Here is a 16,716-nt window from a genome sequence, read left to right on the forward strand (position 1 = left end):
TTCAGTGACTAAGAGAAGGGGGTTGAATCTTAGCCCCCTTTTTGCTTTTGAACACTTGCTGGTCTTTGTAATAGCTTCAGGAGACCTTTTGATTTTTGTCTCGTCACCAGCCACGAAACTTTTATTTTTGTCTCGTCATCTGGCACGAGATATTTTCAGTTTTTGCTCCTGTGCAGTAGAAACAGAAATGGAGTAGAGAAGAGAGAAAATTACACACAGATATATCTTGATTCAGCTGCTAAGTGCAGTGCAGCCTACATCTAGTCTCCATCACAACCATGATGGAATTTCACTATAATCTTCCAGATTACAAACTGTAAAGTGCGAACCCAACTTACAAGGGATTCCCACAGAATCATGAAACACAACATAGATGAACAAAGGAACTCTAAGACATCTATGGCTTTTTCTTTTAATTTTGCACTCTCTGCCTTTTTCCGCTCTATGGCTTTTTCATACAAACCTCACTGTTTGCCTTTTTTCCATGAGACTCAAGACATGACAAAATTAAACAGAAAAATACAAAACAGAATACATTGAAGGAGAAGAAAATCTGTAAGCTTAGATAGCTCTGAGAATTCTGTGCCTTGCACTCTCACTGCTTACTTCTAACTCCTTACTCCAAACAGTGGCTGTTCTCTCTTTTTATAGAAGAGAGAAGCCTCCACACTTGAAGCCAAAACCCAAGCCAACTTCTTCTTCTTCAAGAAACAGAACCGGTTCGGCCACACAGAGAGAGAAGAGATAACCATGTAAAACCCAACATGCAATTACCTCTAGTCCTTCCTTGGTCATCACTCTTCGTTGTAAGGCCCACATCGGTTGGAGAGAGGAACGAAGCATGCCTTATAAGGGTGTGGATACTTCTCCCTAGCATGACGCGTTTTGACGAGTGAGTGTGAGGGGCTTCGGTTAGCATCCCTATCGTCAAAGGTAAAACCGTGAGGCCTTGTGTGCCAAAGCGGACAATATCGTGCTAGCGGGTGGTCTGGGCTGTTACAGATGGTATCAGAGCCGGAACCCGGATCGATGTGCCAGCGAGGGCGCTGGGCTCCCTTAGGGGGTGGATTGTAAGGCCCACATCGGTTGGAGAGGGGAACGAAGCATGCCTTATAAGGGTGTGGATACCTCTCCCTAGCATGACGCGTTTTGACAAGTGAGTGTGAGGGGTTTCGGCTAGCATCCCTATCGTCAAAGGCAAAACCGTGAGGCCTTGTGTGCCAAATCGGACAATATCGTGCTAGCGGGTGGTCTGGGCTGTTACATTCATCAATCTGAGCGCTCCATCCTTGGCTTGCTCTCCAAGATGAATTTCTGGCCCTTGATGCTTCATGATGATGATGGCTTCATCTGCTCCAATCTCTGCCTCTTCCATCACTTCGCCACTCTAGCTACTTCCTGTGGTGGTTGAGCAGAATCAAAGACAAGCCATGCCTCCAAAAATCTCTTCCTTGCTGGCCGAATCTTCTTCTTTCATTTTGAGTATGAAGAGCTCGAGATTACCTCACCAAATCTACCCATATTTGGTGAAAATCTCAGCCACAACATACTTTTATTTTGTTATGTTTTTTTGCCATCATCATGATGGTCTTGTACTATGTACCAGTTTAGTTTGCCATTTTCTCTGGAGGAGTTCCACTATTTTCCTCACTATTGCATCTGGGTGTTTATTGGAATTTGTTGCTCCTTTTATCACGTCCACCACCGCTTTAGAATCTACTTCTAAAATGATTTTTCTCAATCCCAATTCCCATGCTGTTTTGAGTCCATAATAAACCTCCCATAACTCTGCATAGTAAGCTGTACAATAACCAATATTTGCAATAAAACCTACAATCCATCTACCTTGATAATTACGAATTAAACCTCCGCATCCAGCCATTCCAGGATTTTCCTTTGCAGCCCCATCTGTATTGACTTTCATCCAGTCCTCAGGTGGGCATTCCCAGCATATATTTGTTTCAATTTTGTTTTGCCTCTGACCCTCCTTCTTGAAAGCTTCCTGGATTAGTTTCACCTGTTTTAGGATAAAAGGCAAAGGTTGCATTGGTCTTTGGAATGGTGGGTTGAATATTTCCTGATTCCTCCACTTCCATAACCACCAACAAGTTACTAGAAATTGTGTATTCCAGTTTCCTTGTTTTGTGGTTCCAAGATCCATGGCAAGATTCCATCGGATCCAAGCATTAAAGGGAGCTCTAAAGAAATCATGTATGTGCTCATGATGGATTAGCTTTACCCAAACTCTAGACGCCACTGGACAGTCTCGCAGCATATGTATTGTGTTTTCCTCTACACCAGTACATCTATGGCAGCTTGAGTTCATCCCAAAAATCCGTGCTCTTCTGTGTGAAGTCATGATTCTTTCACGGACGACTAGCCATATAAAACATTTGATCCTTTCGGGTCCTTCCCACTTCCAGATAATCCTCCAAATTTGGTCGGTTTCCTCTCCATGATTTTCAAGTATTCGATATGTACTTGAAATAGAAAAGTTACCGTCATTTGCAGGGTTCCATCTCAACCCATCTCTACCAAGTTCTGGTTCAGCTGGTGGTATAGCTCTGATCTTGCATAAAGTTTCCTCATGCAGAAATTGTCGTAGGAATTCAAAGTTCCATTGCCCATGTATGACCGCCTCACTAACTGTCATATTAAGGTTTGTGTTATCAATAAGTTTTTTGCTATTCAGCAAAAGCGGAGGTTCATTCTTCACCCATCTGTCTCTCCACAGATTTGCTTCCTTACCATCCCCTATAGAGTGAGAAATGTTTTGGTAGAACAGCCCCTGAAGTTTAGTTAACTCCTTCCATAATGGAGAATCCGTAGCACAGGCCTTCATATCATGTAGAAGGATTTTATCCCTTCCATATTTTTTCACCAGTGTTTGCACCCATAATGCCTCTTTATCAGTATGAATTCTCCACAAAATTTTCAACAAAAAAGCAACATTCATAGTCTCCAGCTTTTTGAATCCCAATCCTCCCAAATATTTTGGTTGGCAAAGAGTGTTCCAATTAACAGCATGAAACTTTCTGTTCTCCATATCACCACCCCAAACAAATTTTCTCTGCATTTTTTCAATTTCATAACATATTCCTTTTGGAATCTTCATATGCATCATATCAAAGTTCATAGAAGGGCTTATAACGGATTTGGCTAAAGTTATCCGCCCCGCAAAAGATAAACAACTACTTTTCCAACCCTTCAACTTTCCTGCTACTTTATCAATTAAATTCTTAAATTTCTCTTTACCTTTTCGGGCATTGGTCAGCATCGCTCCGAGGTATCTTCCCAAGCAGTCTGCTTCTATAAAACCGCTTTGGTTTTTTATTTCCTCTTTAGTCTGTCCTGTCACATTTCTGGAGAAGAAGATAGATGTTTTTGTAACATTCACCTGAAACCCTGAGGCAAGCCTGAACTCCTCAAGAACCCCTTTTACCACATTCATTTGATCTGTAGAAGCCTCCACAAAGAGCAAAAGGTCATCTGCAAAAAGCAAGTGTGAAATGGCTGGTCCTTGTCTCCCAGCCCTCATTGGTTTCCATCTTCCTTCGTTAACCTTTTCCTCTATGAGTTGTGATAGTTTATCCATTGCAATGACAAAAAGATAATGAGAGATTGGATCTCCTTGTCTTATGCCACGAGTTGGAAGGAATCTCTCCAATTTGCACCCATTCCACAAGAGTTTATAGGACACAGATTCAACACAAGACATTACAATGCGTCTTAGGTGGTGTGGAATTCCGAATTCTTCAAGACTCCTCCGAATGAAATCCCACCTTATACGGTCATACGCTTTCTCAAAATCAATTTTTATAGCCATAAAAGTTTTTCTCCCCTTCATCTTCTTCATGTCGTGAACCATCTCTTTGGCTATAATAATATTATCATGTATAGTTCTTTTTGGCACAAAACTCGATTGGTTAGGGGCAATCCTTGTGGTTAAAGTGGGTTTAATTCGCGCAACTAAGATCTTTGCAATGCATTTATATACCACATTACATAGAGCTATTGGGCGAAATTGTGTAATAAATTCAGGCTGAGGAATTTTAGGTATAAGAGCAATTAAAGTTTGGTTAACCTCCGCAATAGCTTCCGGATTCAGCCATAAATACCTGATATATGAGCAAAACGCTTCCTGCACCAAGTTCCAATTCTCTTTAAAGAAGTGAGCAGGATATCCATCCTCACCTGGGGCCTTGAGGGAACCGATTCCAAACAGTGCTTCCTTTATCTCATCATGCTTGAGATTAGCTTCCATAATAGCCAAGTGTTCGCTCTCCATAGGCGGGTATGTGAGTGTAGTGTTTAGTTGAAAACTTTGTTGTTGATCTTCAGTGTAAAGGTCATCAAAATGCTTTATTGCTAATCCTTTGAGACATTCTATATCTTCACACCATTCTCCATCACTATTTCGCAATTTAACTATACGGTTCTTCCTTCTTCTTATCAAAGTTTTTGTATGGTAAAATCTTGTATTACGATCACCTTCTGTAATCCATAGCTGCCTTGATTTTTGTAGCCATAGGAGTTCCTCCTGCTTCAATATTCCCTCTAATTCTTCTGTGAGTTCTTTCTCCAGAAGGTATAGAAATTGATTGCTGCCATACTCTGGAGATTTCTGTATCCCATTCAATCTTCTAAGAACTCTCTCCTTTCTTCTGAACACATCCCTAAACACCTCTTTGTTCCATGTCTTCAAACCATTGGTGAGCAAATTAATTTTTTGAGGCAAACCTTCTCCGAGTTTCCAAGATTCATTGATTACCTCCTTGTATTCTGAATGAGTCTCCCACATAATCTCGTATCTAAAAGGTTTTTCTCCTATATCCATTCTAGCTGGTATAGTTTTTATCAAAAGGGGGTGATGATCTGAGCTACATCTCGGGAGTGTTTCAACTCTAGCATCCGGGAACATCATTTTCCATTCTTTGTTTGCGACTGCCCTGTCAAGCCTTTTCAAAATCCTCTCCATTCCTTCTCTCTCTGCCCCCTTCCATGTGAATTTTGAGCCCACATATCCTAAGTCAATCAGATTACAGTCACAAATCCATCTCTGGAACTTCCTGCAGGCATTCATGTTTCCGATACCTCCCCCTTTTCTTTCTGATAAGTTTGCAATTTCATTAAAATTCCCAACTAAAACCCAAGGATCTGTCATACCTGTAGCAATGTCTCGAATATCCTTCCAGAGTTGTCTACGAAGCTGCTCTTGTGGGGAAGCATAGACCGCTGTGATGTACCAGCTAGGATTGTTCGTTATTTTGACCCTCATGTGAATAAATTGTGCTTGTTTTTTAATAATAGAAATCACCAAAGAGGCATCATCCCACAGCACCCACACACCACCACTGAACCCCACCGCTTCTTCCACGCATGAGAACTAGCTTCCAATTGATTGAATCACCTCTTCTGCTTTTGTTCCACTGCATCTTGGCTCCAGAAGGATAATCACATCCGGCTTATACAGCCTCTTTAGTTCTTTGAGTGTGCGAACCGTCTCTCTGTTCGCAATACCCCTTGTGTTCCAAGAAAAAATATTCATAAGAAACTAAACAAAAAGATATAAGTACAATATACCTAACCAATCACAAAAAAAAGATCAACTTTCGGCCATAGGCCCATCAGGAAATAATCATCTCCTCCACTATTTGTGGAGTACTCTTTTCTCTGTTGGTCTCGGCATGGCTCTTATCCTTTAACATACATCCTCCTTCCCTACTTCCCTCCTGATCAGGAGGTTTTGGGTTAGGGGGAACAACAAAATTCGTTGGCCCAAGTGAGGAAGGTACTTCTTGTGATGTGGGCTCCTGTGAGTCAAAATTGGGAATGGCCCAATTGTCCTGGCACTGTGTAGACAAATTTTTAAATTGATTATTTGTTGGCATTGACTTCTTTAGTTGTTTGGCCCCATTGTTGCATGGAGAAACTGGTGATTGGGCTTTTGATGTCTGGTTGGGCTCTGAAATAGTAATGTCAAGGTCCATTTGTTCTTTGTTGCTTTGATGACTCTGATTTTTTTTAACTGGATTTACTGAGCTGGCATTTCTTATTGTTGGCTCCCTACATTTTGTTTTAATTGCCTGATTTTTCTCCTTTTGTTTACCCGTATCATTTTTTTCGATAATTTGTACCTCATCCTCCTTTTCCCATAAGAAACTAACTTCATATTAATGCTGAATGTTTTAATCATTGGGCTAGCAACATTTTCTTTTTATTTCGGCCCATTTATAAACCTGTATTGCAAAATTATTTTAATCAACATGTTAAAATTTTAAAAAAAGATGTGTCAAAATATAGAGAAAAAAAAAAGTTATTCGACAATAAATATATTGACAACTTGTACATTTGACTTAAAATTCTCCTATATAATGCCTAGGTGGGAAGGGCTCGGCTTCAAATTCGCGAATAGATAATGCACTAAATAGGAAAGATAATCTAATTGCTCCTCAAGGTATTAATTTTCTATTAATATTTTATTTTTAATAAATATTCTTCTAGTATTAGTTAATTAAGTAAATAATTTAATTTTTACTTTTAGGTAAATTATACTTAGCAGATGTTGGATATATGATGAGGTCTGACTTTATCACTCTATATCAAAGTACTCAATATCTTTTAAAAGAATATTTATGACACCCTCCTGAAAATTCAAAAAGAGTTATTCAATTTAAGACATTTATCATTACGCAATGTAATTGAAAGAGCTTTTGAGATTGTGAAGAATAGATTTTCTATCATAGCAGAGATGACTAGATATGATGTAGACACTGTAAGTGAAATTGTTATAACTTGTTATATTTTGCATAACTTTTTAATAAATTTTGATCCAGATCAAGAACTTATTACGCAAGTTGAAACGGATCTTAATAATAGTGTGCCTGAACGAAATTCTTTGGATGTCCGAAAAAATTGTGTTTAGGATAGTTGTGTAACAAGTTAGGTTGGTTTTATGCCTAATAGTTTCACAAATTAAAGTTCATGTGATTTTTAAAGTAGACTTTGAGTGATATTTTGTGTTTTTTATTTTGACAAACAAATACTTATGTTGCCTGAATTTATTTTTGTTAAATTTTAAATAAAAATATTTGTGAGTTGTTAGTAGATAACTTAGTTTATTTTTGTGTTGATAACTTTACTAATTGTAGACTTTGGTTTTGGTCTTCTATGTACTTTATAAAGATGAAAAATAATATTATTTATTTTTCAAAAGAGGTAAACAATTTTAATTGAAAAAATTTTAATTAAAATATATTTTTTAATTATTTCATATAATTTAATAAATAAATATATTTTTTATTTAAATATAATGTTATATTAATAAAAGATAAAGGTGTTTACTATAAAATTTAATTCATTTGATAAATATTTTAAATACAAAAATTGAATTCAATTTTTGTAATTTTATTAATTCATTCCAAACGTTGGAATTCAATTCAATTCTATATCATTATAAATTTTTAAACAAGCTATAATAAAATAAAATTTTAAATCAAACCCAATTAAATAGAAATTGATTTTGAGAAAAAATAGTGAAACTAAATTAAATTATATTTAAACTGTTTTTTTGTTTCAAACGCTGAAATTCAATTCAGCTTTTGTAAAAATTGAATTTCAGAACATTTTTAAATACCCTGTAAATAATTTTTAATATTTAGTGGTTGTTTTTAATGCAGTGAAACAATATATGTTCTATAAAGTATAAATTATTTAATAAACTTGGTCATCTACACAGAAATGTATTTATAAGATTTTGAAATTATGAAATATAACTTGTGTTTTCTCTAAAAAAAAATAAAGGTCTTTTAATTATTGTCAATCATTCACTTAATTTTGCAACCACTTTACTCATATGACAATATGTTACATCAGGAATGATAATTTGAAAATTTTAAACAATTTAGATAATTTTATCAATTAAATTGTCTTTGACCCTGGTAAAAAAAAATTTTTGAACTGACCCGAAGCAAAATAATGGATCACAATTATTTTTTATAATAAAAGAATGTATCAAAATGCAAGTGGCCTAAGTAATAAAGGCCTACTGAGGGTAGTACCCTAAAATATTAAAATATTTAAATTGTCTTAAAATTGGTTTTAGTTTTAAAATATTTATTTTTGAATTGACAAGTCATAAATTGTGACCTGCAACTAAGAAGGAAAAATAAAAAGAAAAAATCAGTCGTGCCCTTTATTGGGAGGACTTAGGTGTTAGAAATACTATTTATAGTGACGATGGACCCAAAAAATAATACATATTAATATAATAAATAGGTTAATTTAAAATAATGAAAAATTAATATCCGTTAGTTGTTAAAACACAAAAAATTAAATTAGTTGTTACTTATTACTTCTCTTTTGGTATTTACATTTTGAAAATACTTATTTTTTAATATTTTAAAAATATCATAATTCTCTTAATTATTAACATAATTAAATGTTATTATATATATGCAATCAAACAATTATTTAGCCATTCATTTTTCATCCAATTACAAAATTAGCTTTTTATGATATTCACAATAAAAAAGTATGGCAAATAAAAAAATAGTTTTAATACAATAAACACCAATAAATAAGGTAACACTAATGATTATATCTCTAATACTCTCTAAACCTCCATTATACACATTGTATAAATATTCCATTGGTTTCTCATATTTTTCCTTAACATAATCCATTAATCAAACTTATGTTTGAGAATTAATTAATTATAAAGGTACATATGTGATATAAAATGATCTAATTGACTATTGAATACTAAAAAGTTAACCACACTAACAAACTCCAAACCACCAAAAAGTTGAATACACTCGATTTTTTAGATTTCTGATCTATTTCGACTGCTATTACCGCTCTAAATGTAGCCAGTAATTCACTGCTTGAGAAAGACTAGACTCCAAAGTCAGAATATTTATTTTTTTTGCCTGAATTTTCACTTTCATTTTATTCGAAAAAAATCTTCCAAATGAAAGTAGATAAGACTGTTGTCACTCCAATCCTAAAAAAAAAATGGGTTAAGTACTGAAATCGTCCCTAAAGTTTGGGGTGAAAATCAAAATCGTCCCCGACCTTTTTTTTGTTATTAAAATCATCCTCAATGTTACAAAACGTTATAAAATCGTCCTTTTCCATTTCAATTTTATTTTTTTTACCATATTACCCTTCATAAATAATAAAAATAATTAAAAAGAGTTGAGTAAAATGGCACCAACACTTGTTTACAAATTATTTGGAGAAATAATTTTTAGATTACAGTGAATCTGACCGATACAATCCTACTTGTTTATAAATATAATGACATATTAAAAATTAATTATTAAATTAATTATTATATATTTATGTATAAATATATATTATTTAAATTATTTTTAATATATATTTTATACCAATAATTTATTAAGCGGTTAAGTCGCTATTCATCACATAATTTTTGTGCTCCATATATACAAATGTGTGTATTCACTCCATCTTATATACCTCATCTTTTGAGTGCTGTTTGAAAATTGTTATTCTGCCTCTCAATTATCTAAAATAATATATAATGGAGTTAGGAAACATAGTGCACTTCCTTGAAGATAAGACCATCTTAGTCACTGGTGCTACTGGCTTCCTTGCAAAGAGTATATAGTTTCTTGTTCATATATATATACACGCCTAGAGTCTAATAACATTGATTTCATTTGATTTGGATGTGTTTAATATAATTAACTATTTGGTTTTACAGTCTTTGGGGAGAAAATAGTTGGAGTCCAACCAGATGTGAGAAAGCTTTATCTTCTTTTGAGAGCAACGGATAAATCAGCCAATTATCGCTTGCAGGATGAGATAAATAAATCAATTAAGAATGTCTTGTATGCACCACAAAATTAAGTATTATTTCTGTGACTAGTAACACAAAAATATTATTGTACACTAAAATCAATTACAAAATTTAATTATTATATATTATCGTTCTTTGTATGTCATATTCATATTTTTAAATGTTTAACTCTATTCATATCATAGAACTTTCCATTAGACAAACCTTAAAATTGGCTATGCAATAAAACAATTTGGATGGAGGACACTGCAAAATTAAAATTTGTAAGTATAATACCCACAACTTACTTAGCCCTAGAATTACTCACTCATATAAATGACGCTATCATATTTTTTTATCTCTCAAACTCACCAATACTCATATGAAATAATAGAACAAAAAAGGACTTCACATAATCATATCTTTTTTCATTACATGGAACATACAAAATACATAAGGCATATGTACCTTTATATAGGCAAAGTTTTATACTAAAAGTTCATGATTCTACTAGCTTCTTAATACACATACTTATCCAACTTTGCTTCTTACTTTGATTATTCAAATAAGTAACTTCTTGTAATTTCTAGCACATCTTGAAAATTCTTTATTAAGCTTAGTCATCAATCTTGAAGCTTCCAATGAACTTCATGATTCTTCTAGTATGGAGGTGATAAGTGCAACTTCCATTCAATTCCAATTCAATTTGATTTTGAACTTCTTCAATGTTCTAGTATATTGTAGTTGTACTACTTTCTTGAATATTCTTGATTTAATTTTCTAACATTGCCTCCCTTAAATCAAGTTTGTAGAGTTTATCATTCCAAGCATCTTCTTCAACTTGTAAAATAACTCAGTCTTCAATGGCTTTGTAAATATATCTGCAACTTGTTCTTCAGTTGGACAATACTCGATCACAACTTCTTTCTCATTTACCAACTCTCTGATTTTGTGAAATCGAATATTAATATGCTTCGATCTTCCATGGAATACTGGATTTTTGCAAAGTGCAATAGCTGACTTGTTATCACAAAATATTGTTGTTGGAATACTTTGTTTCTCGTTCAATTCCTCAAGAATTCTTCTTAGCTAAACTGCTTGTGTTGCACAACTTGCTGCTACTATATATTCTACTTCTGCTGTAGAGAGAGCAACTACTGGTTGTTTCTTTGATGACCATGAAATTACACCAGAACCAAGATGAAATACAAATCCTGAAGTACTTTTTCTTGTTTCTATATCTCCAACCCAATCACTATCAGTGTAACCGACAAGATTCACTTCAATAGTATTTTCATAATAAATACCATCATTTAAAGTACCTTTGATATATCGAAGAATTATTTTTGCCGCTTGTAAATGGTTGGAACAAGGTTCCTCCATGAATCTGCTAAGCAAACAAACTCCAAACATAATATCTGGTCTAGTCGCAGTCAAGTATCTTAGACTTCCAATCAAGCTTTTGTAATATGTAGGATTCACTGTTCTTCCTTTATCTTCTCTCGGCAACTTGAACTTCTCTTCGACTGGAGTAGGAATTGGTTTTGAATGTTCCATTGAAATTTCTTCAAAATATCATTTGCATATTTCTTCTGAGAAATAAAAATATCATCATCTCTTTGAACCACTTCAATACTAAGAAAGTAAGACATCAAGCCCATATCTGTCATTTCAAAGAGCTTTATCATTACCTCTCTAAATTCTGTAATTATCTTCAAATTATTGCCAATAAAGATTAAATCATCAACACAAAGACACACGATCAAGATATCTCCAGGTTCAACGAACTTGATATAAAGCGTATGTTCAAACGGACATCTTTTGAAACCATTCTGAGTAAAATAAGAATCAATCTTCTTGTACCATGCTCTTGGTGCTTGTTTTAACCCGTACAAGGCTTTCTTCAACTTATAAACTTTATCTTTTTTTCCAAGAATTTCATATCCTGCAGGTTGTTCAACATACACTTCTTCTTCTAAAGTGCCATTTAGAAATGCAGACTTAACATCCATTTGATGTATCTTCCACTTATTTTGAGCCGAGAGTGAAATAATCATACGAATAGTGTCTAATCTAGCAACAGGAGCAAATACTTCAAAGTAGTCGATACCTGGTTTTTGTTTGTATCCCTTTGCAACTAATCTTGCTTTGAAACGATCAACTTCACCACTAGGTTTGTACTTAGTCTTGTAAACCCACTTTACTCCAATCGTCTTCTTATCTGCTGGTAATCTGTCATCTCCCATGTGTCATTCTTCTCAATGGCATGAATCTCCTCATCCATTGCTTTCTTCCAATTGTTGCCTTTAGAGGCTTCTTCAAAGTTCAACGGCTCACAATCTGAAAATAGAGCAAAATTTATGATTTCTTCATTGGATGGATCGTTGTCATTGCCAACTTCACAATCTGCTAATCTAGCAGGCAGTCTCCGCTCTCTTTGCGATCTTCTAGATGATTCTGGTTGTTCAGTTGTGTCAGGTTGCTTTTCTTCTACTTTATCACATGTATTTGGAATGATAGTTAGCTGCTTTTCTATCTTTTTTGTTATAGTCCCACATGTCTTTCTCGTCGAATGTCACATCTCTGCTGATGATTACTTTCTTTGTTTCTGGATTGTACAACTTGTATGCTTTTGAGTCTGTGCTATAGCCAATAAAGATACACTTCTCGCCTTTGTCATATAACTTCTTCCCTAATTGATCTGGTACGTGGGTATAAGCAATATACCCAAAGACTCTGAAATGATGAATGGAATGCCGCTTTCCACTTCAAGCTTTCTCTGGAGTTTTATCATGAACACTTTTTTGTTGGACACTTGTTTAAAATATGAACTGCTGTTGCGACTGCTTCTGCCCAAAACTCTTTAGGCATTTGTTTTGACTTGAGCATGCATCTGACCATATATGATGGTTTTATTCTTTCTTTCAGCAACTCTATTTTGTTGAGGAGTATATCTAGTTGTTAGTTGGTGTTAAATTCCATGTTGCTTAAAGTATTCTGAACACGCAAGGTATTCTGTTTCTCTGTCTGTTATGAGAATTTTGATTTTATAGCCACTTTGTTTTTCAACAAACGCTTTGAATGTCTTAAAGACATCACATGCTTCTGATTTCTGCTTCAGAAAGTATACCCATGGATATCTACTAAAGTCGTCAATAAAAGTGATGAAGTACCTGCTACCACCATTACTTGAACTTCAACAGAACAGGGATCTGAATACACAATTTCAAGTAATCTTCTAGCTCTCCATGACTTTCCTATAGGGAATGGATCTCTGTGCTTCTTTCCCAGTTGACAAATCTCACAAACACAATTGGGAATATGAATCCGTGGTAGACCAGAAACAAGTCCTTTTCTTGACAAGTAATTTAGGCCAGAAAAATGGAAATGCCCAAACCGCAAATACCACAACCAATTATCAGCAAGTATCACAGAACTCATGCAAGAGGGATTAACATGTTGAATTTTTAATGGAAACATTCTATTTGAAGTCATCTTTGATTTATCTATGAACCTTCCGTTGTTGTCAAACACAGTGCAATATCCATGATAAGTTATCATCTTATATCCCTTCTCAGATAATTGCCCCATACTCAGTAAATTGTAATCAAGTTCAGGAGCATAGAAAACATCAGAAATATAACTCAGAGAACCATCCTTCAATCTAATTGGTATGTGCCCTTTTCCTTCAATAGGGATCTTTGTACTATTACCAAACTTCAATAATAGTTTAACTGAATCATCTAATGAAGAAAATAACTCCTTTCTACCAGACATATGATTACTGCAAGCATTATCCAAGTACCATATATTTTCATCTTCAGCACATGAATTACTTGTAAAAAATAAAGTTTGAGTACCCGGATTATCATCAGTATTTTGATGCTGATTTTCTGTAACGTATTCTTGATTGTTATTCACCATTTTGAATCTGCAATCTGCTGCTTTGTGTCCATACTTTTCACAATGAAAGTAGTTGAAATTGGTTCTTTCTTGATAAAAATTGCCTCGACCTCTTCCTCGGTTGACAGGCCTAAAATTCGTTCCACCTCTTCCTTGGTTAGGTGGTATAAACTTATTATAACTTCCTTGGTTGTAATTGTCACGACCTCTACCTCTGAAACTTCCTCTATCTCTACTTTGAAAATCAAAACCACGACCTCGTCCTTCTTGTGTATAACTTGATGCTGCAATATTGTTTAAATTCACTCGACTTTTTATGGCTTCCTCGGTTAACTTTCTCTATCTCTACTTTGAAAATCAAAACCACGACCTCGTCCTTCTTGTGTATAACTTGATGCTGCAACATTGTTTAAATTCACTCGGCTTTTTAGGGCTTCCTCGGTTGATTTTTCTGATTTCTCCAGTATTCTACTGATGTGGCTTTCCATGGTTCCTTGCAACTCTGCAATCGTCATGGTATCCATATCGTGGGACTCTAGTATCGTAGTCACCACATGGTCATACTTCATCGGCATGGTGCGAAGAATTTTCTCCACCACTTTGCTATCGGGTATATCTTCTCCATAGACTCTCATCTTATTGACAAGATCTGTAACACGAGTAAAATATTGCTCAACAGTTTCTGAGCTAGACATCTCGTACCTTTCGTATTCTCTTCTTAAAGACTGTAGCTTTGCTTTTTGAGCTTTATCTACGCCTTTATATGACAGCTTCAACGTGTTCCATGCTTCTTTTACACTTTGGCATTTGCTATTTTGCCAAATACCGTATAATCTACTCCTTGATGAATTTGAGATAACGCCAATTGATCTCTCCTCTGTTGGGCAGCATCTGTTTCTTCTTACAAACCTGGTTCAATGAAATTCCACAGGTTCTGGGCCTTCAAATGGGTAGACATCAAAGTCTTCCAATAACTATAATCAAGTTTCCCATCTAACTTGGGACCGGACCACACAATATTAAAAGTGTTTGCCATACCAACTCTATGAATCAACAACTATGTGAGAACTCTCCCACACCTCACAAACTCTCAAACACCAGGCGCTAGATTAACCAGCTCTAATACCAAATGTAAGTATAATACCCACAACTTACTTGGCCCTAGGATCACTCACTCATATAAATGACATTATCATATATTTTTTTACCTCTCAAACTCACCAATACTCATATAAAATAATAGAACAAAGAAGGACTTCACATAATCATATCTTTTTTCATTACATGGAATATACAAAATATATAAAGCATATGTGCCTTTATATAGGCAAAGTTTCATACTAAAAATTCATGATTCTAGCTACTAGCTTCTTAATACACATACTTATCCAACTTTGCTTCTTACTTTGACTATTCAAATAAGTAACTTCTTGTAATTTCTAGCACATTTTAAAAATTCTTTATTAAGCTTAGTCATCAATCTTAAAGCTTCCAATGTATTTCATGATTCTTCTAATATGGAGGTGATGAGTGCAACTTCCATTCAATTCCAATTCAATTTGATTTTGAACTTTTTTAATATTTTAGTATATTGTAATTATACTACTTTCTTAAATATTCTTGATTTAATTTTCTAACAAAATTATTTTCACACTTCTACATATTAATAAAATCCTAAAAAGTCTGCGTGGTTACAAATTTTTCATTTACAGCAACGCGTTAATAATCTCATTCTCCACTAACCAAAACAATAATAGAACACATGTCATCTTTTCATTTCCTAGTCAATTTTTAACCACCATAGCCATCTTAAAACCTAGCTATAGAGACACAATTTCTATACATATAAAATAAAGTGAATGTTATGGTGCTTAAAAGGTAGTATTTATTTATTAAAAAAATTAAAAAATAATATTTAATTTAAAAGATATAATAATAAATAATTTTTAAAAAATTAAAATTTATTATAAAAAATAAGTTAAACAAAATTTAGATACTAACTCATAAACATCATAAAATTAGCTATGAAATAAATTGTATAAGTTGATGTTACATGAATAGCTTCTCATACGCATTTATAGAGAAGTCACATACCTACTGTATGGCTAGCTAATTTGGTCTTGGTTAAGAAATATGACAACAAATAGATGATGTGCATTGATTATATCGACTTTTAACAAAGTATGTCCCCAAAATCCATACTCGTTATTAAATATAGACGGACTAGTGGATCTTACATTCGGGTTTAATTGATGTTCATCATAAACGCGGACTTGTGAAACAATAGTAAAATTAAGATTGTGCTGGGTCAATTTAGTTATCGAAAAACCAGATATTTTTAAATTAATCTATAAAAGATATAAAAGAAGAAAGCAAGAAAATTATACTTGCAGTAACTCTTCGAATTTTTTTAATATGATAAGTAAAGTGATTTAATTCAGATATATTATAATTTGAATGTACAATACCGAGTTATGAGATGTTATTATGGATATAATGAAATCGTAAGTAACGTTTTAAATCAAATCATTAGAAAAAATATAGGAAGATAATGAGAATATTAAATAATGTAAACAATGGATATGTTAAATGTTCAATTTAATAGGTATGCAGATTATTATATTAATTATTTTTAATTGGAATATTGGATGGTTATTTTTTTTATTTGATTTACTCATGCATAATTAATAATGACTGAATGTTCAATTTATTAGGTGTGCAGATGATTATTCTAATATTAAAGTTTAAAAAATAATTTGAGATGAAGTATTTTTTATTTTATTAGATCAATTTTAGAAATTATTATCTATATTTATTATCTATCTAACAAAACTATAGTAGTAATAAAAATAAGGGGATAAGTACTTTTTTCGACCCAAGGTCTGGGGTCAAAATCAAAATCGTTCCTGATCTTTTTTTCTTATTAAAATCATCATCAACGTTACAAAACGTTATAAAATCGTCCTTTTCTACTTCTATTTTTTTTTACCAAATTACCTTTTATTATT

The 16,716-nt window shown here is 33.7% G+C and overlaps 1 long non-coding RNA gene across 1 annotated transcript; it reads right to left on the reverse strand.

The window, feature by feature from the left end:
• LOC110269991 lies at window positions 12,276-14,894 on the reverse strand. Its single transcript, XR_002358908.1, has 3 exons — window positions 14,864-14,894; window positions 14,747-14,749; window positions 12,276-12,471 (listed from the first exon to the last, which is right to left on the reverse strand). It is a non-coding gene; the product is annotated as an uncharacterized LOC110269991 (long non-coding RNA).

This window comes from Arachis ipaensis, chromosome B03 (assembly GCF_000816755.2).
Source record: "Arachis ipaensis cultivar K30076 chromosome B03, Araip1.1, whole genome shotgun sequence".
In the NCBI taxonomy this organism is placed as follows: domain Eukaryota; kingdom Viridiplantae; phylum Streptophyta; class Magnoliopsida; order Fabales; family Fabaceae; genus Arachis; species Arachis ipaensis.